Here is a 23,254-nt window from a genome sequence, read left to right as displayed (position 1 = left end):
AGAACAGATGAGTTTAACTTTCTGATCGTCAGCATCTTCCTCTTTTCCTATTTCTTCCTAGTCACCTTTAACAGTCAGTTCAAAGCTGCTTGCCTAGTCTGAAAAATACTAAGTCGTAATAAAAGAAAACCTGTACCCTCTGTAGAAAGATCACTGTGCTATTACCATAAACTTGAGTGGCTGGTTTGGAAGTGGATACTCCACTCCTGTGCAGTCTACAGAAGCTGAAACTCTCTCACATCCCTACTATGCGGTGAATGTCAGCAGATCAGGAAGTGGATGTGCCTTGTGTCTGCTCCCAGTGTGTTTAGTTGGTCAGTGGCAGTTTAGTCAACCAGAGAACTGGCATCTTTGGCTGCTACTCCATGTAATAACTAAAGATTTCACTGAGAGCAAAGCCAGAAGGCTGCATCACTGACTTTCTGCTGACTTGATCCCATTTAAAGGCTTTTATCTACAGATTTGTCTTTTGCATAGTTGATGGATTACAAAACCCCCCTGTGCTATAGTAGGGCTCTGAGCTAAACTCTAACCCTGTGCTCAAAAGGCAAAAGGTATTATAATGAGCTTTGGCCAAAGGCTTGCTACACTCACAGGTGAACTGGTAATGGAGTGTTTGAGCAGTGGAAGCTGTGAGGTTTTGCTCCATCATGCCTTGTGCTTGTGCAGCTGCAGGTTAGTTGTTCTCAGAGCTTGTGAAACTGCTGGTCATCCCTCTTCAGATGAGATGCGAAGATGGCATGGGGAAGAACCAGTTTCCTCAGAGGTCACTCACTCTTCCCCCTCATCACTCCAGTTAACTTGTCTGTTACCATGACTGCTTACAACAGGTACAACTGCCACCAGCAACCTTCTCATGCTTCCTGCCAGGATGATGGAGTGAAAAGGCCTTGTCTGCAGCTCCCTCCACCTGGTTGGTTGATGACAGTGCAAGGGTGTAACAAGCCAGCTTCAGCTGGCTGCTCAGGGCTCCTCTCACAGCTCATGGGTGATGTGGGACCATTACAGAAAGCTCTGGATAAGTACCTTATAACAAGCTGTCACTCTTGTTCAAAATGCTGTGTCTCCAGTCTCACCCTCTCATCCTTTCCTCTCTCCCATCTTGCCACTCCTGTCCCTCGGGACTGGAGCAAGTTCTCTGTCCTCTCATGGCTTTATTAGTTCAGGTACCAGTTCTGCAAAGCCTGGGGCCCCTGCTAAAACCCTACTACAGTTTGAGACTCCCACACTCACTTAGGCAGTAGTGCTCTGTGGTGGGGCCTTGTTCACAATCTTCCTATTCATTTGAGTCAGCCCTGAATGTCTCCCTGGACTGTTACTCCCCTTCCAGTCTGACAGGCTTTGCTCCAAACTCATTCCTGCTCCATGAAGGAGCTGATTCCTGGAGTGCTGGCTTTAATTTTTCCCATTGTTTATTCTGGGATTCACTGCATATGTAGGAAACCATACTGACTGTCTCAACTCTCCTGAATGTGGTACAGGAGCCCACCCTGTGAGGCATCAGAATTACCTGTCTGCTTCCAAGGTGCACAGAAACAAGGATCTCTTATGCAAACAAGTTTTAGGGAGGAAAAGCATCTGCATATACACAAGTGGAAAAGTATCTCTGGGTAGAATAGGTGAGGGAGCAGTTAAAGAATTTGAAATAGAACAGTAACTGAGGTTTTTAGTTTCTTTTTAAATAATTGCTTTAACTGGAGGTTTCTTGGTGTTCTAATCCACAGAAATTTGCAATGTAAACTAGGGGTTTTCTGTTCATCAATGCGAAATGTGCCTCAACTATAATGCAAAAGCCAGTCTCTATCATGCTGTTTGCAACGGAAGAAATTTAACGAAGACTGATCTTAACGTGTTTTGTGCTTTTATGCATAGCCATCCACACAGCAGTCCTTGCTGGTCTTTTGCAAGCACCATAAAGCACTATCACTGTTCAAAAGCAAAATGAGGATTGCACTGAGTAGTGGAACCTGCCGAACTTCCTTGGTTTGAGAGACACAGTGGAGAGAAGAGTCCAGGTTCCACATGTTTTAAATACAACTATAAACCAATGCAGCTACTCTCTCAGATCAGCACCACTTCCTATGTTTCCCTCCATCTAAATGGAAATTTCAAAGTAAACTCAGCAATATGTGACTCAGTTGACATGCTTGCAGGTGGAACACGGGATTTTTAGATTTGAGGATTGAGATTCCAACTGTGGAAGAAGTGTGGGCACAAGAGCTTGGATCTCAGATTGCAGCTCTTCTGCTGATTTGCTAAATGCAATCAAGTACTCTGGACTCTTCTGAAGATGACTGTGGTAGAAGAGCTCTGAAGGTGTAGGCTGGAACTGATAATTTTGGGTGATCTGTGTGTTGCTTGACTACATGGACAATGTTAACAGTGATTTTTACAGATTGCTTTCCATATGTCGGTCACAAATAACTCTTTAATTTGCCTTTTGGAGCAAAACTGTTAATAGATACGTTTCCAGATCAAATTAAGAGCCTAATTTGCCATCTTGCATTAACCGGGTTACTGTGTTCACATGCCAGAAAGATGTTGCTCTTTGAAAAAGCATGTTGGTGTATGTGGCAATGACCCATGCACTTTTTAAATACCTAGATCTGTACATTCTCACCTGAGTATCGTTAACCATGCTGTAGTCTGACAAATGGATCTTTTACTACTGCCCTATGATATAGATCAATGTAATTAACTGCAGTTTGTTTTTTCCACTACTTGAAGTTGTGTGATCTGAAAACTGGTGAACAAAAAGTATTTGTGCATCTTACTTATGGGTATCTCTAAATAAAATGTATTTGTATAGTGTGTTGAGTTTGCTGATGGTTTCCTTTATTTCCTACTGCAAGTAAATCCAGGGTGGTTTGAGAGCAAATGGGCTTTGGGTTCTCTCTGTGGGTCCAGCCTCTCTGTTGACAGGACTGATTCAAAGGAAATAGGGTGAGCTGTTGCTTTTCCCTTCACGAGTGAGTGGACTGATATCCCAAGGACAGATTCTCAGCTTATTCCTGCTTTTCACAGCTTAAGCATGGTCTTTGTACAGCTGCAGTAACACTCCTTGCTTCCATAGGAAATATATCTAATGGCAGAGCTGGCACTGTTGCACTCTTCAAAGAATCTCCTTCCTGTTTTCTTCTTCTTGAACCTTATCTGTTTGGGACTAGAGTTTCCTTTCAACCACGTTATTTTTCTAAGATGGAAATACCTCTTAGAAGTGTTGGGCAGCAGCACAAATACTTAGGTAGACAGGTGTAAGGTTTCAGGAACACCTTACATACCAAAACTGCATCTGTAGGACTGTATCTTCCACATGCTTTTATTGCTAAGGAAGGTGAGGCCTCTATCCAGCTCTCTTACTTCCCTGCCTCCTCTTCCCTGCCTAGAATGGGGAAGGTTACTTTATTCAAGGGGAGGAATGTCCTTAAGAGGTATAAAATCACATGCCTAAAGGCAGCTCCTCCATCCCCATCTACACACGTCTCACCCTGAGGTGCTCTTTTCCATGGTCATAGACAAACTACAGCTTTGTATGCAAGCTATGGAGACCATGTCTGCAGCTGCACCGTCTCTGCTCCCTGTGATACTGTAGTGGACATTACTGATGCTTGTAGGTGCCAAAAGAGGAAGAGGAAAGTCTAAAAAGGCATATGAATACTATACTGTAGTCCTACTGAGCCTTATACTAAACCTGTTTGAGAGCTCAACTTTGATGCAGAGAAAAAATATCCCTGTCCCCAGAGACATGCAGGAGATGATGGGTTAGAAAAACCTCTGGCAACAAGGGTTACAAACTCCTTGGCTGCATTGGATGCCACTTTGAGTAGAGCATTCAGATGGTGTGGGATACGTTGCCTGACCTGTGGGACCAAAAAGGACCTCAGGGGAAATACCAAGACTCTAGGAGGTGCTCATTGAGCTCCTCCTAGATGTGTGTCCAGCTTAAATCTGAGCAATAAAGAGCCCAAATCCTCCTCCAGCAGCTAATCCTAGCGTTCACCTATTTTGCTCCATCACCTGTCTTGCAGATCCGCTCGCTTTCCCATTCATTGTGCAGATGAAGCAGTTTGTTTCCTTCTGGCTGCGATCTATGGCACCCCTTGGCCTGCAGCAGGTCTGTGCTGCTATCGACTGTGCTTTTACTGTACACTACAAACACGTTGGCAGTGCCCATTATCCCTTTCAACACTCAATCTGCTGCCTGCCTCCAACTCCCAGCCCAGCTGCTGCAGGTTTGCTTGGCTGTCATCACCTCCCTTCCTGCCTGTATTTTGTTGCTGACCTGTGTGACTTGGGATCTCAGCCCTTGCCAGCGGGTGGCACCACTGCTGTAGAGCAAGGAAGCCAAACTGGGACAGCACTGTGGGAATAGTTTCATCCTGGTTCTGTTAGTTCTTCCTAATCTGTCTTCTGAATGGAGGATTAGGATAGTCTTTTCCAGTGCAAGATGCTTTCAAGGTCCAGTAAATGGATTAATAAATTAGGGGATGCCAGGAACACAGTGCTTGAACTGTTTTCTGGGCAAGGGCAGCCCGTTCTATCAGAGACTGAAAGTGAGCAAGCTCACAGTGTATTAGGAAACAAAAACCTCTGTGCTTTGCCTCCCAAATTCCCCAGTGCCCCCCAAGCCTCGACATCTGGAAGAACAAATGTCAGGATGGCTTCAGTCCCCTGCAAGGCTTAAGAGACCACAAGGCCAACATGGCATTTGGGAGCTACTGATCAGCTGCTCCAAAGTACTGCCTTGCACAGAGGGTCTTAGCTTTCCCTCATCCTTAAGGTGTACCACGAGCAAGAGAGAAGCCAGAGGCCTTCCGTGCAGGCCTGCTGTCAAAAGGTAAGCTAGACAGATGCTTGGCCTGTTTGTGCTAAAGACATAAACAGAGCAAGTTTTGTGCTCCAGGGAAACTCAAGAAAAACTAAGCAGAAAGACTACAACCTGTGTCTTTTTCCTGTGTTGTCAGAAGTTTTCCTGTTCCAGGGTTTTCCTCTCTCCACAGAACCCCTGGAGTCTGTGCGTGTTGAACATAGAGCACACAGGCTCATCTACAATAGAAATTCCAGAGATTCTAGACAACTTGAAAAGATGTGACTAGATTTAAGGTTGCCTTTATGGAGACACAGACTGGCGCTGTTGCTGTAAAACTCCTGTAACTGCTGTATTCTAGTAAGTATTCACCTAGAAAGCAATGCTGGATAGTTTTTTTTCCTCCATGTGTATGAGCCCTAAAAGAGGTCTTGTAGCCAAGAAGGTGAGAAACAGTTGATCAGCACTACATAAAACACTGTGCAATTCCTCTCTTGCTGTGGTGGCAGCCTGCTTCCTGCTACTGAGGGCTGCTTGGTACCATGCAGCAGCCAGCCAGCAAGGATGCCAGTAGAGAGCTATTACGCTATAACAGCTTCTGATCTTGCTCTCTGGTAAAACCACTTCATAGAGACTTTTTTCCCTTCCAGGAGTAATGATGACTTGCTGTGTGTATTTATAGCAGCATCTCTTTCCTATTAATCACAGGCTGCCAACTTTGGCTTTTTTATCTGTAGAATAGGCTTTGACTCCAAAAAAAAGTACTACTCCTGTTATCTTGGTATGTGTACAGTAGGCTGATGCTGTTGTACTTCGAGTGCAATTGATTTTGAGGAAAGCTTTTAGCACTGTGCTTCTTGGCTGCTCAGCTCTTTGCTTAAGGGGAAGGGAAACATCCAGAGCTTGAAGGTTCTGCACAGAGCAGTATGAAGTGATTATAGGGAAAATTCTGGCCCATAGGACACAAGTTCACTTCTCAACTGACTGACACACACTTGGAGTAAGAAATGGTCAGAGGGGTCAATTTATATTCCTCGGTGTCTGTACTCACTGAATGACAGAATAAGTAGTAGAGGTTGAAAGGGACCTCTGGAGATCACCTCATCCCACCCCTGACTCAAAGCAGGGTCAACTAGGACAAGGTGCTCATGACCATGTCCAGTCAGGCTTTTAATATCTCCAAGGACAGAGACTCCACAAGCTCTCTGTGCCAATGTTTGACCACACAGTAAAAAAAAAATTATAGGTATTTTATAACCTTAAATGGAATTTTCTGGTTTTCCATTTGTGGTTTATCACTGGGCGTCACTGAGAAGTCCAGCTTCATCTTCTTTAGTCACTCTGATGAGGTGAAGGACTGGTAATATCACCTGTGCCTTCTCTTCTCCAGGCTAAGCAGCCCCAGCTCTCTCAGCCTGTACCTGTATGTCAGGTGCTTCAGTCCCTTCATGACCTTCATGATCCTTAACTGGACTCCGTCCAGTTCACCCATGTCTTTCTTGCATTGTGAAGCCCATGAGTGGACACAGCACTCCAGATGTGTTTCAGCAGTGCTGACCTGGTCAAAATAAGGGATGCATCATCCTGCTCAAGCTGCTGGCAGTACTCTTCCTAACACAGCCCAGGATGTTGTTGGCCTTTGCTGCAAGGCAAAAATGGCTGGCTTGTGTTCCACTTGTCCGCAAGTTCCAGTTCCTTTTCTGCCAAGCTGCTTTCCAGATGTTTGGCCTCAGGCCACATCTGGCACATGGGGTTATTAAGGGTGTAACTTAATATTTCCCTTTGTTGAATTTCATAAGATTCCTGTTGGTCTATTTCTCCAGCCTGCTGAGGTCCCTCTGAATGGCACTACAACCACAACCATCTGGTGCATCACCTACTCCTCCCAGTTCTGTGCCATGTGTGAACTTGCTGAAGCTGCTCTCTGTCCCACTGTCAAATCACGAATGAAGATATTCTACACTATTATGCCTAGGACCTAGGGTATACCACCAGTGACTCCAACTGGACTCTGGATCACAACGCCTCGAATCCAGCAGTTCTACCAGTTTTCAGTCTGCCTTGCTGTGCATATTCCTCCTCTGTAGTTCATCAACTTGTCTATGAAGCTGTTGAAAGAAAAACCGCTGAAAGCCTTGCTAAAGTCAAAGTGAACATCCCCTTCTCTCCCCTCATCTACCAAGGTAATAATTCCATCTTAGAAGGTGATTAGGTTGGTCAGACATGACTTCCCCAGTGTAAATCCACGCTGACTACTGCCAATCACCTTCTTGTCCTCAATATGTTAGGAAATGGCTTTCAGCATTATTTGCTCTATCACCTTCACAGGGACTGAGGGCAGGCTGACCAGCCTGTAGTTCCCCAAGGTCTCTCAGCCTCACTGATTTGTTCCTGCCATTGCCAGTTGCTTCATCTACAAACAGCCCTTTTATAATCTAGAGCAGATGACTGATATTTAACCAGAGCTGGTAAATATCTCTGGAAATGTTTCAAAACGTTCTCCTAAAATGTTATAACAGAATAAAAATGCTTGTAATTTATCCTAAGATGAAGTCTGGGGGAAAACAGCAAATGGGGCAACATCCAGCTTCCAATTGACAACACTATTAGTTTATTACTATACCAATTAGAAGAACATTTACATTATCTGGAGTAAGGGAGGGTTGACAGTCCACTAGGCCCCTTAAAATGTAGCTGATAAAGGCAGATGCTGTGTAAGCATTGCGAGAGGCACTGTGCAACATGGTGCCAGGATATTTAAAAGTCTCTAGCAGGGCATGGGCATGTCAGTGTGGCCCAGCAATGGAATTACCTTTGCATTTATGAGACACTGGAGCTGAGCTAATCAGCTATCCCAGAATGAAATAGCTCTGCATGTAGGCACCTAGTGTCTCTGGCTGATAAACTTGAGTTGCCTGTAACTTAAATTAGAAAGGTAACTGATGAAATAAATTCCTCTACGTTTATTCTTGTATAAGCTGGTATAAACTATACCAGCAAAAGAATTTTTTTGCTTCCAAGATCTTTCAACCTCTTAAAGAACAATTCCTAGCAATTGTACCGGTCCACTTGTAGGCAGTTTTAAAAGCACTGACAGATGACTATAAAGGTAAAAGTGTTCCAAAAACCACTTGCCTTTTGTTCCACTACAAAGCAAGATGCTGTAGTAATGTCATAGTGGGAAAGAAGAAATAGACGGTTGTGAGCATATGGACTGCCTAGTGCAAAGAAACATTTCACAGTCAGAAATGGTTTTCTGTCACCCGAGACTTCTATACCCAGAAGTTTATGGTTTGGGTCAGAAGGAAGCTGTGGGTTGAAGGGGACCTGTAATGATCTAGTCCAACCCCAACCCACGCCACCCTCATCCCCAAAGTTCTGTAAAAGCTGGCCAGGGAACCTTCTGGCTTCATAGAGATAACGTTAATCTTTGGAAATTAAGAGGCTGGAAGCATGCCACTGTTTGAGCAGGGCATAGACGGGTTCTATAGACAGATACCTGTGGATTACTTTCCTTGATGTCACAGGAGAAATAATGCAAAATTGCAAGGCTAGATGTACAGTCAATGCCATGCAATAAGGTTGTGTGAAAAGTAATGTGGACAAAAAGTAAAGTGGACAAAAGTCCACTTAATTCATAGGCTCATAGAAGCATAGAATAGTTAGGGTTGGAAAGGACTTTAAGATCATCAAGTTCCAATCCCCCTGATTCCTAGACATTGTTTGGCTGATAAAGGTTCCAATGGACATGCCAGAATTAAGTCAGGTAGTATAACAGAACAAACTCGGTGCTCACCATTAGCAGAGCATGCACTTGTCAGAGTCTGACTAGAGAAAACCCAAGTGCTGGACCCTGTTTCAGTTCATGACCCCAAGAGTGAAATTAAGATGCAAACAAGGTCAAGTACCATATTCAATTAGTAAGTTTATTAATAAAAGACAGTTATAAAAAAGGGAAATTATTGTAATAAAGTGGATAGTGATAGGACAGATTGGAAAAAAAGGTAGAAAATGAAGCAAGGATTCGAGGTGCAGAAAGAGAGAGAGAGAGAACTTACACTTATAATAAGCAATAGCAAGTCAAGGGCCATACAGTTTTGCAATGTCACCTAGGAGAAGCTGGATACCTCAATCTATAATGCCTGTGTAGAATTCACTTTCAATGTTTTTAATTACTGCAGATATATTTACAATCATCCTTTCTAATTCACTCACTTCCAACCAAGGGAGAAATCATCTAACAAAACTGTAATATCCTGTGAAATCTTGTGGGACAATTGGCAATAGCATTATGAGTTAAGTTCTCTATGAGGTCGTACAAAACATACAAAGTGAATGAAAAATGAAGAACCAGATCAGGTCCCACCTTAATTATTTTCAGTGAGTGGTCAAATCTATATCCACCCTCCACCTCTCTGCTCACAATCAAGGGGTGGAGCTCGTTAGTGGTGGGGGCACTGGGGCCTTCCACATTTTCCCTTTTCTCTAGGGCCCATGGAGTTTATTTTGGGTCACTCTAACACCAGCTTTTCCAATTTATCAGTGGGTAATCCATCCATTAAATCTTTTGGAGCAGCCTTTTGCGACCCCAGTGTCCAAACCCCTTTTATTAGGAATATTTCTACCTCCTGGGCAAGTAGGGGGTGTCTGGCATTTACCATTAGTCAGGCAAGAAGGGGTTTTTACCTGTTTGCCTCAGTCCCTTAGTATCAATTTTACTAGGAATATTGATGGGACAGTACTTTCTCCCATAATTCATCAACTCCTGGACAACTTCCCCCATGTCCATACTTTCTTTTCTGTCTTCTGATCAGGTGATAGCAGTCCTTCCAGGGCAGCAACGGCCCTTTCACTCTGGGATGTTGCTTGTATCTTTCCGTGCAATTGGACCCCCACGGCTTTCAGGGAGTCAGGAAGACCCTGAAGGAGGGGAGTCACATGTTCGGGATTGACCGATACCATCATCGGGGACTCCTGTTTCAGTTCCCGATCATTCATCATTTGCAGACATGCTGTGATACAGGGTTAACCAATGTACAAGAGGGTTGTACAAGGGGGTTGTACAAGGGGGCTAGAGGAATTCGATTGCTTAAACAAAAGTATCCTCTGTACCTATCATGCCTACTAAGCAGAACAAAGGCACTAACTGTTGATAAGGAAAAGCAGACACCTGGTTCTATTGACAACGACAAGCAGACGCCTGATTCTACTGATAAGCAGCTATTGATAAGGAAAAGCAGACCCCTGAATCTACTGAAAAGGGGGAGAAGCAGATGGTTTATGGCTGGGACACCGACCAAACCCTAAGGCCATAAGTGAAGACTGAAAGGTGAAAAGTTCAAGAAGAGGAAGACTCAGTTACTTCATCTTGAAGACCCCTACCCACAGGAGGAAGACTCATTTACTTCATCTTCAGACCCCTGCCCATGACCAGAGGGGGCACTGCGCAGGCGCAAAGGACCTTCTAGCTCATTATAATACGAAGCGGGGATAGGACATGAATATGTATAGGCGCATTGTGCAACCTTATGAATATATATAACTTTAGGGAATAAATGTAGAGGGAAACAACACTGAGTTACGCATGACTTTGAGGAATTACCCCCGTGCGTCTCAGCGCTGAATAAAAAGCATACCTACTTTACAACTTTAACGAGTTGTGGAGTCAATCCGAGTATCAGCTGCTTTCCTTACATTTTCTACCAACTGCTCGATTGTCCCTGTGATGGACAGAGGATCTCCCCTTTCCAAAGGGTTAAGTCCTCCAGCCCGGTGAGTTGCTCTTTGAGTTAAGGACCAGGGTGCGCGGTGGTCACTGGTGGTTAAAAATACTCCTGGCCCCTAATATCCCTCAGCTTCCTTCTCACTCAGTAAAATTTGATCTCCCCCAGACAGCGATACTCTCCAAACATATTCGGTTTCTGGTACTTTTGGAGTACATCCGAATTCCTTTATAAATTTAGCTAATTCCGTAGCAGTACACGGAATCTCTTTGGTGGTAATTTGTGGGAATTCATCCACTCCGTGTTCTTAAGTATATTCAGTTTTTCTCAAGCGTCAGAGAGAAACAGCACGAACGTTTAATTTTTCTAATCTTAGTCTCACCTTTTCCAAATCACTGTGGGGGTATTCAGTTATTTTCTCATACCGTGGAGAGGTGCTTTTCTGTGCCAAGAGTTGGTCTTTCAGGGCTAATTGCAAGTAGTTAGCCTGATTTTTCTCTTTGTCTATCTGTTCTTTTAAGTTAACTACCAGGTCCTGCAGGGCTGGACCAGGTCTTGTGAAGTTTGTATGAACTGAGATTCAGCTGTTTGTTGTTGTTCTCTAGCATCTACTGCAGCAGCCAAGCTGGAGCCCAGTATGGCACAGATAATGGATGTGCCCTTTCCAGGTCGGAGTTTTGCATCCTTTTGCAAGGTGCTTACTCGGTCTGTTACACTTCGCAATTATGCCCATTTTTCTTGGCCCATTCTACTCCTGGCAGAGAGGGGCAGGAGCCTTATGTTCCCCTAAAAGACCATACAATACATCTCTGCCCTGAAGGGCTTCACTGCCATTCATTTCTGAATAGGACAGTAGTCTCAGGAAAGCAGCACATTTTGTTTCAACAAAACCCACCACTTTAATCCTTCAGAGGCAGGCATGTAATACAAAGCAAGCGTAATGCAGGACAATTGTCTCAGGAAGGCAGCATGTTTTGCTTCAACAAAATCCACCCCTTAAGTCCCCGACAGGTAAGCACATAGTACAAAGCAAGTGAAACAGAGCAATAGGTTGGGGTAGTCGTCTCACGGAGGCACATCAGTTTCAACAAAGCCTAACCCTTACATCCCCGGGAGACACATACATAATACCTTACACTTTATGTGACATTATGGTACTTTTCACTGCAAGTGATGCTCTCCATGATGCCAATTTAATGTCAGAGTCAGACTGGAGAACACCCAAGTGCTGGACCCTGTTTCAGTGTGTGATCCCAAGAGTGAAATTAAGATGCAAAAGGGGTCAAATACCATAATCGATTAGTAAGTTTATTAATAAAAGACGGTTATAATAAAAAAGAGAAATTATTGTAATAAAGGGGATAGAGATAGGACAGATTGGGAAAAAAAAAGGTAGAAAAATAAAGCAAGGATTCGGGGTGAAGGAGAGAGAGAGAGAGAGTCACCACTGTGGGTCCAGCGGTGTCCCGGGGATCCATCATCGTCGTTGTCTGTGGTGGGAGTTCTTCAGGGTTAGTAGTCGGTATCGGAGCAGAGTGTGCCCCAAAAGTCTGTAGCAGTCATTGGAGGTGGGTGTCCTCGTGGAGGCATCCTTCTGGAATCGTCCCCTTAAAGGTACCCCGTGAAGAGTGTCTTGTGGTGTTTCCTCATGGTGATGTCTTGTGAAGGGTGTCCCTCAGCGACCATACTAGTCATCAGTGCAATGTCCTCCTGGAGTCACCCTCATGGCAATGCCTCCCTGGCGATGTGCCTCTTGGTGATTAACTTTTCACCCTTTTATGAGCTGGGGGGAGTACCTCGGTTCTTTATGTCAGGTATTACACGTTCCTGGTGGACCAGTTTCCCTGGTCTTGCACCCAGCTCTTCAACTGCAGGTGTCTGCACACACACACAGAGCAAATGTCTGCAGCACTGGGATAATGGGTAGCAATTCCTCACACCAATCCTCAAGGTAATGGATTGAAGAGTCTTATCACAGTGCTATCCCACTCATCCCTCAGGCAATGCGTGGTGGAGTCCCAGTTCAGCTCCTTACACCCTTCTCCCAGGCAATGGTTATTGCAGTCTTTTCTCAACTCCTCCCATCCATCTCTGAAACAATAGAAAGGTGGAATTCCGTCTCAGCTTCTCAGACCAATCTTTGAGACAATGGACAGTGGAGTCTGATTTCAGATCCTCTCACAGCAGTACACAGATTAACAACTGCCATCATCCTCCCCAAAAGAGGTCTTTATAGTGAGGTTCTGCAGGATCAGTATCAGGTCCAGATGTGTTACCTGTCTCAGCAATCTGGCAATAAGTACAAAGTCACCGCAGATAAAATGTGTAATGACAAACATTGGAAGAATGGAAAATAACAGTGGGGTTAAGATGGTTGTACAGAGCAATTTCAGATTCCAGTCACAAGAAAATGCATCACCTTTTTCATACAGCCAAATTGCAAGGTGAGAAAACTTGGACCAAGGGCTGCAGGGGCACCTACAGAAGAGTATCTGTCTCCAGGCATCCACCAACTCTGAACAGTGATCAAGCAGTCCAACATGAATTCCCAGGATGATGCTGAGACATGAAGGACTAATACAGCCTGTGGATGTTAGGAATGTTAATGGCCTAGGCTGTATGAAGGCTAGACACAATGATATCATTACCCTTCCTGCCTTCAGTGCCATGAATGGCATCTATAACAGCACGGTTTACTTCCACAACTGAAATGTGCAATTGTTGCTGAAGCCTTGCTTCTGCATGCATATTAACGCAATTCAGTGTGCTGGATATCATTTCTACACAGTATCTTTACAAGTTTCACCCCAAGTCCAAATACAGCTGCAATCCCTGGTACAGCTAAGGCTAGCATCAATTAAGACAACTCCATTTTGCATCCAAGATTTTCAGGTGTTCCACTATAACTAAAGAGAATTCTTTATTCCCTGAAAACTCAACTCAAACCTGAAGTCAAGCTTGGTTTCTTCTTGTGGAACTTTTTCCTTACAGAGTTCAAACTGCATTACATTGTCTCTCTGAGGCTACTGGAGTATGTTTTGGAGAAAGGCAGTGCTGTTGATACAGGTGTCATGGGTCAAGGCTATAAGGACAGTTTGCAGAGAAGAGCAGAACTTTTATCAAAGTGAGGTACTTTTTTGGGGAAAAAAAAGGGCACAAAAAGGTTTAAAACCTCAGACTAAATTGGGAAAACCTGTTCTGAACTCCAGCTCAGTTCAACTAATTGTCCAATGAGAACAAGGGGCAAGAATTGGAAGTGTGGAAAGTAGAAGAGAGCATTAGCAAGAAGAGGGAAGATATACTGCAGCCTGAGCCTGTGAAGAATAGATGGTTTTCATTTCTTGTCTGTAGCACAGAAGTAGAGCAGATTTCTGAACCAGGAACAGGGTGATATTCTTAACACAAGCAGTTTCTCCTGACTCCCAAATGTGACTAGCAAGTAGAAAGCCAAAGCGCCAGGATGGTGGGTTTCAGGCTGTGGTACACGGACTACAGGCTATTTAAGAAATCCGCAGTATGTGACTGGGAAAAGCAGTCCTGAAATAAGTTAAATATACAGTGGGATTTGCACTTGCACTCGATTATTCTTTGCTAGTTAGAAAACTAAAAAGGTCACAAATAATTGTAACAGCAGAGCAAGTCCTGACACAGGTAGTAGGTAGAATTCACCTGCTAGGCCTGGTCAGACCTTCACTGTGTTCAGTGCAGCGTCTCCTCTCCAAGGCTAATGTACCTGTATACTAATGTATCTGGAGCAAGAGTCTGTATCCCTGAGCTTCCATTAGTTTATTCCTTTGGTTCTCCACTGGAAGCTTTGGCAGTGAAAGGCACCATTTTCTCATTTATATTTACTTCATATACAGCAAAGAGGAGTCTACAGTGCTTTTGCCCTGGGATCCCTGTTTAATTTTCTCCTAGTCCAAATGTTCCTGCACTGGATTCTGTGTGATATTCAGAGACACACTCCAGCTGGCACCACACCATCTGACTACAGGATCTCAAGAGCTCTCAGCCTTTGTTGTTGCATGCTGCACATCAAATATCCATCTTGCTTAGCAAAGGATTGCCAAGTCATGATGAAAGAATGCTAATAATACTGATTAAATCCACGGATTATGGAGCTGCAGACATGTTTGTTACAAAGCTTGTGAAACTTTGTTTAGAGCTACAATTAATTCCCCCCCAATAGTAATAAAACAAAATATCAACAGATGCCTCAAGAAAATCAACGCTACCTTATGTGCTGTTTGGTCTAAATTTCAACTGAGCTCTAAAGATCCTCTATCTTACTGGAGAAAGATGGGACTAGAGAGGTCTTGCTGCTCCCAGCAGTAGGAACTGCTGTAGCTCCTGCCCATGCACATAATAAATCAAGGTTAGTCCAGGCCACAGGCTGCTCAAATTTGTCTAAGCAGAGAAGGCAGAAGCATGAACACTGATTAACTTTCAGATATTGCTTAGTGTAAAATGAGATTTGATGACCTCTCTACTTATGTGGGGAGTTTCGGGTCAAGGGACAGAGGATGAACAAACAGTAGCAAAGGAATGTAAGACCATGGAAAAGGTCAAAAACCATGGGATTAATCACTGAAGGCATCGGGGATACAGTCTGCTATCTGGGGGCTGCATTGCCTTCACCAACCCTGCCTGCTCAGCAGGACACCAACTTCCACATAGGTTGAGCGAGCTCTGCCTTAAAATGCCAGGCCTTGTGAAGAAAGGTGCCAGAAGGGCACAACTGATACATTTTGGGCAAATGCACAGTGGAAGAAATGCACAACAGGAAAAAGTCTAAAGGGGAAAAGTTGTTTCTGGTTTTTTTTTTTTTTCTTGGCTCATAACCTGAAACTCATCTTCTTGGGGAGAGAAGCAACCTTTCTTGCCATCTGTCCTATCAACATTCAGTTTAGGTTGCCAGTAGCTGCACCAAGTGCTCTGACATACTGCTGTGCCATCCCTTTTCTATTCTGCCTTAGTCCCCAGAACACTCTCCTTGACCTCTTCCTCCTGTGGCGCAGCTATCTTTTATCCTGGGATTCCTCCACATCAGTGAGGTGTCCCCTGTGTCCAGCCTGGCAATAGAGTGTAACACTTGAATTAGTATAAGCACGGATCTGGTTCTGATTTCCTGACCACTCAGCCATAGGTCTCAGCAACTGTGGAGAAAGGATGTGAAGGATCCTTTTGATTCTCTAGCCATGTGGATCTTTGGGGATATAACAGAATCACAGAATGGTTTGTGTTGGAAGGGACCTTAAAGCTCATCCAGTTCCAACCCTCTGCCATGGGCTAGGACACCTTCCACTAGAGCAGGTTGCTCCAAGCCCTGTCCACCCTGGCCTTGAACACTGCCAGGGATGGGGCAGATACAGCTTCTCTTGGGTACCCTGTGCCAGCACCTCAGCACCCTCACAGGGAAGAATTTCTGCCTAAGAGCTCATCTCAATTTCTCCTCTGTCAGGTTAAAGCCATTCCCCTTGTCCTATCCCTGCAGGCCCTTGTTCAAAGTCCATCTCCAGGTTTCCTGTAGCCCCTTTAGGCACTGGAACTGCTCTAACGACTCCCCTTAAGAAGCCTTCTTGTCTCCAGGTTGAACCAGCCCAGCTCTCTAAGCCTGGCTCCAGAGCAGAGCTGCTCCAGCCCTCACAGCATCCTCCTGGCCTCCTCTGAACTTGCTCATCAGGGATGAAGCCCCGTAGCAATAACTCGAGAAAATACAAGGGAGCTTTGGAAGGCCCATAACCTGCGCTGGCTCAGACTGAGGCAGAAGCACCAAATGCAATGATCATGAGCAGGCAACCTGAACCGGCTGTTATCTGTGACATAAACCACTCACAGTCACTCCTGCCAAAACCCTGTGAGGCATTAGATAAAAGCCACCTTATAACAACAAATAAAACCTAAAATAAACCCCCAAAACCTCCATGTCTGAAACGCTCCTTCAGCCAGCGAGAGAGGAACCGAGCCGTAGCAGTGAATATCCACCCTGCCCGGCACAGGCCGCGCGCGGAGCGGCGGGTTTGGAGCCTCTGCCTGCCCCACGGCCCTACAGAGCGCTGAGGCGGGGCCTCCCGTCTCCACACTGCTCCTTCCCCACCAGCTCGTCAATCCTCCGCTGAGGGAAGACCCGAGAGCGGGCGCAACCCGGCCCCAGAACGGGCTCACCCCGCTCCGGCCCCTCACGGTAACAGCTCCCCTCAGCGCGGCGGCGGTGGGCGGGGCCAACCCCCGCACCCCCCAACCCCGCTCCTTCCGCCGCGCTCAACGCCGGTCACGTGGCGGGGGGAGGGCAGGGTCCGGCTTCATTCCCGCCCTGCTCACGTGGTGCGGGGCAGGCGGAAGGGCCGGTGGATGGGCGCGCGCCGAGCGGTGCGTGCGGGGTGAGCCGCGCGGGAAAAGCGGCGGGAAGGGAGCGGAGGGGGGGAACGCGTCACGTCACGTCACGTCACGTCGCGTCGCGTCACGTGGAGGTGGGGGGGGGGGGGGAAGCGGCCTCGCGCGCGCGTGGAGGAGGAGAGGGAGGAGAAGGGGGGAGCGAGGCTCTGGTCACGTGACGGTGGTGGGCGCCGCTGCCGCTTTGTGAGCGCATTGGGCAGGTACCGCGCGCTGCGACCCCCACCCCCACCCCCCCGTTCCGTTTCCCGCACTCACGCGAGGCGGCGGGGAGTGGGCGAGGGGGTGGGTGCGGGTGCGCGCGCGGTGTGTGGTGGGGGGTCCGCGCTCGCGGGAGGGTTCCCCCTGCCCTACGGCCCGCGGGCGGCCGTTGGTCCCTGAGGCGGGGGCGGCGGGCCCGGTCCCCGCTCCGATGCGAGCTTTTGTCCCGGGCAGCGGGTATCCGCCAGGGCCGCCCCTGCCCGGCTGCGGAGGGGTTTGAAGTCCGGGGGGGCGGGGGGGGGGGGGGTGGGTGGTGGCTCTGCCCTACTTTTCCAGGCGGGCACCCTGCCCTAGATTGCCGCCCCCCCTCTCCTCTCCTCTCCTCTGCCCTCCTCAAGGCCGCCGAGTAGGCCGCGGTTGTGGCAGCTCCCGGCCGGGCTCCCGTGAGGAGGGGGAGCCCGCCCGCCCCCCCCCGGTAGGTGCGGGGACAGGTAGGTTTGCTTTGCTCCTTCCTCCCGTTCTTTGGAGGGGGTCCTGCACCCGGTCCTCCTTGTTTCTTATTTTGTTACAGCTCTGCTTTCTCTCCTGAGGGGTTAGTGCTTATCCTGGCTCTGTGGGCTGGGAGGGTTTGATGGAAAGGGGATGCAGCTGGACCCGCCGGTGTGGAGGGGGGTGTGTGCCTTTGGGCCCCTTCCTAATCTCGGGTCAGGCCAAAGGAGGGCTGGCAGCACGGGGAAGGAGCAAGTGAGTGAATAACTACACGTTTGTGCCTTATGTGGGGCTTTATTTCCATGTTGTCTTTCCTCATCTCCTTCCGTTGCTTTTGGGGTGGGGGTTTGGGCAGCCGTGTCACGGTTACAGAATTCCCTGACCATAACATCTAGGCAGCAACAGTAGGTTACTAGAGGGCATGACAATGAGTGAGCCATTCTCTCTGTTGACCTTCCCTACCTAGTCCTTTCTCACCGCTGATTATGTGTGCTTGCTGAGAACTGGAAGTCTGGGTAGGGCTTTGCTATTGGGCTGTCTTAGGTGATGTTTAAAAACAAGAAAGAAAGCTCTTCTGTGTTTGCTGTTGTTGCTGAATACGGGCAGGAAAGTGAGCTGGTAGAAACCTTTCTGCAAGAAACTGGGTGTAGAAAGGCACCAGGTGCACCTTTGAGCCTGATGGCAGAGATCTGAACTCTGCGATGTGAAGTAGAGTTATAAATCTGTGCTGAAATGTCTGTAGTGCTGTTGAATGCCACCCGGGAGTTGCTCAGGGTGAACCTGGTTTGAAGCTTCTCTCTTGTAGGTGTGTTGTCATCAGGAGCATGGGTGTGCAGAGCCCTCTTGGCTGTTGTCAAAGGAACAGGCAGTCCTGTGGAACAGAAACTTTGGATTTGGTGTGGAGCTGTGTGTAAGGGGGAAGCTCACTTTAGCTACCAAGCAGCAATTGGTCCTTAGTCATCTCAGTTAGAGTAAATGCTGAATGCCTATGGTAGAGCAGCCCATCAAGGCGATATCCACTGTGGCCGTGGTGGCTGCTGAAATGGAGGGGCCCTCCTGGCCTGAGAGCAGCTGTTTTTTTCAAGGAGAGAAATTGGAGCTGGTTGTGTGTGAAGGGAGGGGGAGGATGTGCAGGCCTGGAGCAGCAGCGCTTGCTTGCCGTTGAAGTGGAGCCCTTACCGACAAATGGCAACAACTCAGCCTTCTTAGGCTTTGCTTTTTTAATATTTACAAGGCCCTTTTTGCAGTTCCCTCGGTTGTGTCACCTTCTCTAGTGGAATCTGGGTTTGAATTCCTACCTGTCTGAGTCAGTATTTATACCTAGGCCCAATCTCTCTGTGGTGGTTTGACCTAACTTGTTTAAAGAATTTATTTTTAACCTTACACTAGGTAACTTGAAAGCAAGCAAGGCTAAATCACTATGCAGCGTTAATGATGTTTTGGGACTCCTGGAGGGGTTACATGGAGAAACTGGATTAACTGGTGTAAACCAATTTTGATGCAGAGTCTGAAAAGTGAGCCAGCTTTTTGTGTTTATAACCTCAACTTTTTTTTTTGTTTGTTTGTTTATGTATCTTTTAAGTCTTGGTAACTTAAAGGAGGTGGGGAAGAGCAGGAATTGGGCAGGCTGTATTCTGTTCTGTTCTAGTTGCAGTTTTACCAATGTATTGATTTAAAAGCATTTATAATAATAAAAACAGAGGCATAGCACTTCAGAAATCTAGGCCATTTCACTTGTGTTGTTTTGGCAAGTCCTCAAGAAAATTCCTGGTGCCACGACTTGCAAAAGGATTTGACCATTTGAGGGGGACTTTGGAGTTACAAACTTGCTGCTAAAATCTCCAGAAGCTAAGGGAAGACCCAACCAAAAAAATCTTGTCTGTTGCCAGAAGCTGTTTATTTATTTATGTTTTCTTTTGGTTCTTCCAGTTTTTAAGCAACTGTTTCAGAACTCAGAAGCAGTTTTTTAATGTTTAAGATTTCTTCCATGGATTTTTATTTCATGGGATGCTTTCCTCATAGAATGCCATTTTCTGGTATGTTTTATGTTTATTGCTGGTGTTCCCCTAGTGATGCTGATCATAGTACTATAGTGTGCTGGTTAGTAGTGCTTGAGAAATCTGTGTATCATAGACTATTAATACTTTGCTAATAATTAGTATTGCTAGTATTACTATTAATAGTAATGCTTACTTGCAGTTTCAGTAATGTTTAGTACCAGGACTTGGAATAGGTTCTTCATGAAAGAATACAACTTTCTGTTTTTTATTAATCTTGTTTATTCATCTTTGTCTCTTACTTGGTTAAAGCACATGAGCAGGACTCTGAAAGACCTATGCTCTGAGCTTAGGCTTGCAACAGCCTCGTATGACCTTGGTAAAAGAGAGGCCAAGTGACTTGTCCCTTTTACGAGATGACAGATTCGTGACACGCAATGTTGTATTTGTGTATTTCATAACTACTTAATGGAAGGTGTAAAGGAAATACAAGTAATATCCACTTACATGTTGTTGTTCTGTTGGAGCCTTTCATTGATTTTATTTCAGATACAGTCTGCTCACTTGTAGCCCATTGTGTCCTCTTTGGTTTTCAGAGAAGACCTAGTTTGGACTTGTACTGTTTTTCATACAACTTCTTTAAACAAGATACTTTCATTAAAGCGAGAGCCAGGATGAAAGGTTGTCAAGTAGCTCCTTTACAATTACTTAAGGTTTGTGTTTTGCAAAAATCATACAAAGGGTTTCTCCATTTTGCTCTAACATGGAAGTCCACACTCTTTAATTTTGGCTGTCTAACCTGGTGGTTTGTTGGAACTCCTGGTCCACCAGGAGCTCCTGCAGTCTGTTTCACAGCTGTGGTACTCTGCATCCCTTCCCCCAAACCCCCTGCTTCTCAGTGCTGCAGAGACCAAACACTGACTAAAGGCAGATAGATAAGAGGTGATACTGTCTGATGCCTAAGATCTCATGGGTTGCTTGTCTTGCTTTTACTGCATCATAACTATTTTGCTGAGCATACTGTTTTATTTATGCTCTGTCTAGATGGTAAAACTTGTAAGATAGGTTCTGTGAACAACTTTGCACAGTTCTGTTGCATGGAGTTGTTTCTACCTCTTGAAATCCCTATTTTTTTTTTTGTCCAGCTGTCTTTGTGAAAGCTGCAAGATACTGGGGTTTCTTTTAAAGGTAAACTTGTCAAGCTTTTTTCCTCTCCCTCCTCCCCAGCTTCTTAAATCAGTCTTCCAGCAGATGAGCTTGGAGGAGTCCTTAACCTGGCTCAGCGTAGCATTTGCATTAAGAACAATGAAATGTTTCCCATGTTGAGAGAGCTTTGATCTGTCTTGAGACTGAAGGTTTGCCTGAAGTAGTACTCATATTTTGAACTTTATAGTTTTGATTTTTTTTTTAACTTTATCAAGCAGGCAACAGAGTTTATTCCAGATCTGCAGAAGATGCAGCAGCATTTATGTTACAGAATCATGTAGTATTTGAATCCAAAGTTAAATGAAGAAAATGGAAATACTTCCTTAACCTCCAGATTTGAATCATCAGGTTGCACTTCTGTTAACCTGGTTTAATGGGGAAATAAAAAAGTCTGTCTTAATATATTAGGCAGCCCTGTGGTTGAAGATGTAACATTTGAATTCAGTAGCTGTGATCATATTCCTAAACGTGTTTAATGGTTAGATGTAGAAGAGGAAGTATTTTTGCAGTTTTACTGTGTGTGGCATAGGTTTCATCTAGAACATTTAGTCGTAAGAAATACAGCTCTTGTTCCTCGAAGTAGGACCATACTGAGACGGGTTTTTAGCAAAGAAAGTGAATTCTTTTCTTACTGTCTTTGTTTTGTTATGTGTTTCGAGAATGGTAGATACAGTAATACAGAATGAAGCATATGGCTTCTGAAAACTTTGTTTTCTCTTTCTGTTTGCTTTTAAATGCTAACTGAATAATTTTTTTTCTATGGTAAACACTTCACCTCTATCTCATACTATCACATTGTCCTTGTCCTGTTTCACTGCGTTTGAAGGCTGTTGCTGATTTCTTTTCTTTTCTTTTTTTTTTCTTTCCGTGTTTACATTCTTTGAACTTGCATGTTGTCTTAGACTTAGATGCAGTTTCAACAACATGAATCTGAAAGGAATCCTGGTGGCAGGCTCCAACTACTAAGTTGTGTTCAAGAAATTCTGGTCCTTGCTTTTCATGGGTTGTACCCCAAGGGACATATGTTTTCTCTTAGTAGGATTTTATTTCATCTTTCACACAATCTTCAGACCAGTGACTTGTGATCCATTTTGAGACCAACATAAGGGGGACCTAAGTTGCTTGATGTTAACTTTGGGTGACTAAATGTGATGAGGGCCTGCAGTACTTCACTTCTCAGTCTTGTGCTTCACTTTCATTTATTAGCCAATGAATGAATTTGAGTGTTTTGAGCATCGGGTAAGTGCTAAGGGGTAGCTGTCTGAAATTCAGTTTAGACAAAGATTGAAATAGTGTTATAAGCTTGGCAAAGGCACTTTAATGAGTGTGCAAAAGTGGTGTGAGTTTTTTTGTTTTGTTTTTTTTTTTTTCTTCAGAGTTTGCAAAAACCTTCTAATACATGTTCTGTGCTGCTGTTTGATGTCCAGGTAGCAGCCATGCCCAGGAGCTTTTCTTTGCATCTTGAGAAAAGATATTTATTATCTTTCTTGAATAGTTCTCTATTACCACTGCAAGTATGAAGCATCTTGCAGCTTTATGCCTGTACTCCAGTTTTAATTGTTTATCACTTTGTCTGTTTACGTAGTAGTGTATGTTGCTGGGTGTACAGTTCCAGTGACTTTCACCCTACCTGATGTAATTAAAGATAGACAAATAGGTATTCACTTGATTTTCTTTTGTGTCTGTCTGAGCAGAAATGCTAGAGCTTCAAGAGTTGTCCCTAATGAGGCTTGTGAGGCATTTTTAATAACAGCTCTTCTCTTAGATGACTTGCATTTTACTTCATTTAATGGTAGACTATCTGATGTCGGTAGGGACGTCTGGAGGTCATCTTGTTTCCCCCTGCTCAAGCAGAGCCACCAACAGCAGGTTGCTGAGGACCGTGTCTGCATGTCCTTTGAGTATCTCCAGAGATGGAGACTACCACCTCACTGGGCACCTGTGCCAGCACTCAGTCACATTCAGAGTGAAAAACCATTTCCTGATATTCAGATGGAGCCTCTTGTTTCAGACTGTGCACATTGTCTCTGGTCCTGTCATTGGGCACCACTGAAAAAGCCTGGTTCTGTTTACCTTCCCTTCACATATTCAGACGCACTGATGAGAACCACCTCTCCCCCCACCCCCCCAAAAAAAAAAGCTTTCTTCTCTAGGTTAAACTACTTGACAGTCAAATCTGTAGTCCTTCAGGCAGTCTCAAGGCCATATATTCTTACATGCTTTTGAGAAGGAGGTGGATTAAGGATTGAATTTAGCAGGGGTGGTGGTAACAGTAATTCATGGCTCTTCATAGGTGGAGATGTGGGTGGTTTTGGGGTATTTGTTTAGAGAAAGTGCTGTGAAAATGCAGTAAGATGTGCATTTCAATTCCAAATAATTTTTGTGCTTCCAAATAAGAAGTAGTTGGCTGTCTTTACTCTAGCTGGAGACTGTAATTC

General features: G+C 45.2%; 2 protein-coding genes across 4 annotated transcripts in view; one reads left to right on the top strand and one right to left on the bottom strand.

Moving 5' to 3' along the window:
• The window catches only part of NUDT2 (nudix hydrolase 2), a 213,492-nt gene that overhangs the window by 113,211 nt on the left and 77,027 nt on the right, over positions 1 to 23,254 (bottom strand). The gene's annotated exons all lie outside the window — the stretch shown is intronic.
• Positions 16,852 to 23,254, top strand: part of UBAP2 (ubiquitin associated protein 2) — a 121,705-nt gene continuing 115,302 nt past the window's right edge. Inside the window, exon 1 of one of the 3 annotated variants that reach the window (XM_061477199.1) lies at positions 16,852 to 16,899. The gene's annotated coding sequence lies outside the window, so the exon portion shown is untranslated. Of the gene's footprint in view, positions 16,900 to 17,059; positions 17,127 to 17,272; positions 17,362 to 23,254 lie in introns of those variants that run through there. The other 2 variants (XM_061477201.1, XM_061477200.1) reach the window with 2 other exon arrangements.

The sequence above is a fragment of the Pezoporus flaviventris genome, unplaced genomic scaffold, assembly GCF_033815535.1.
Source record: "Pezoporus flaviventris isolate CSIRO_AGI_PZ_B2104156 unplaced genomic scaffold, CSIRO_AGI_Pfla_v1 ptg000100l, whole genome shotgun sequence".
NCBI lineage: Eukaryota > Metazoa > Chordata > Aves > Psittaciformes > Psittacidae > Pezoporus > Pezoporus flaviventris.
The sequence above is the reverse complement of the archived record's forward strand: the minus strand, read 5'-3'. Positions and strand labels throughout refer to the sequence as shown.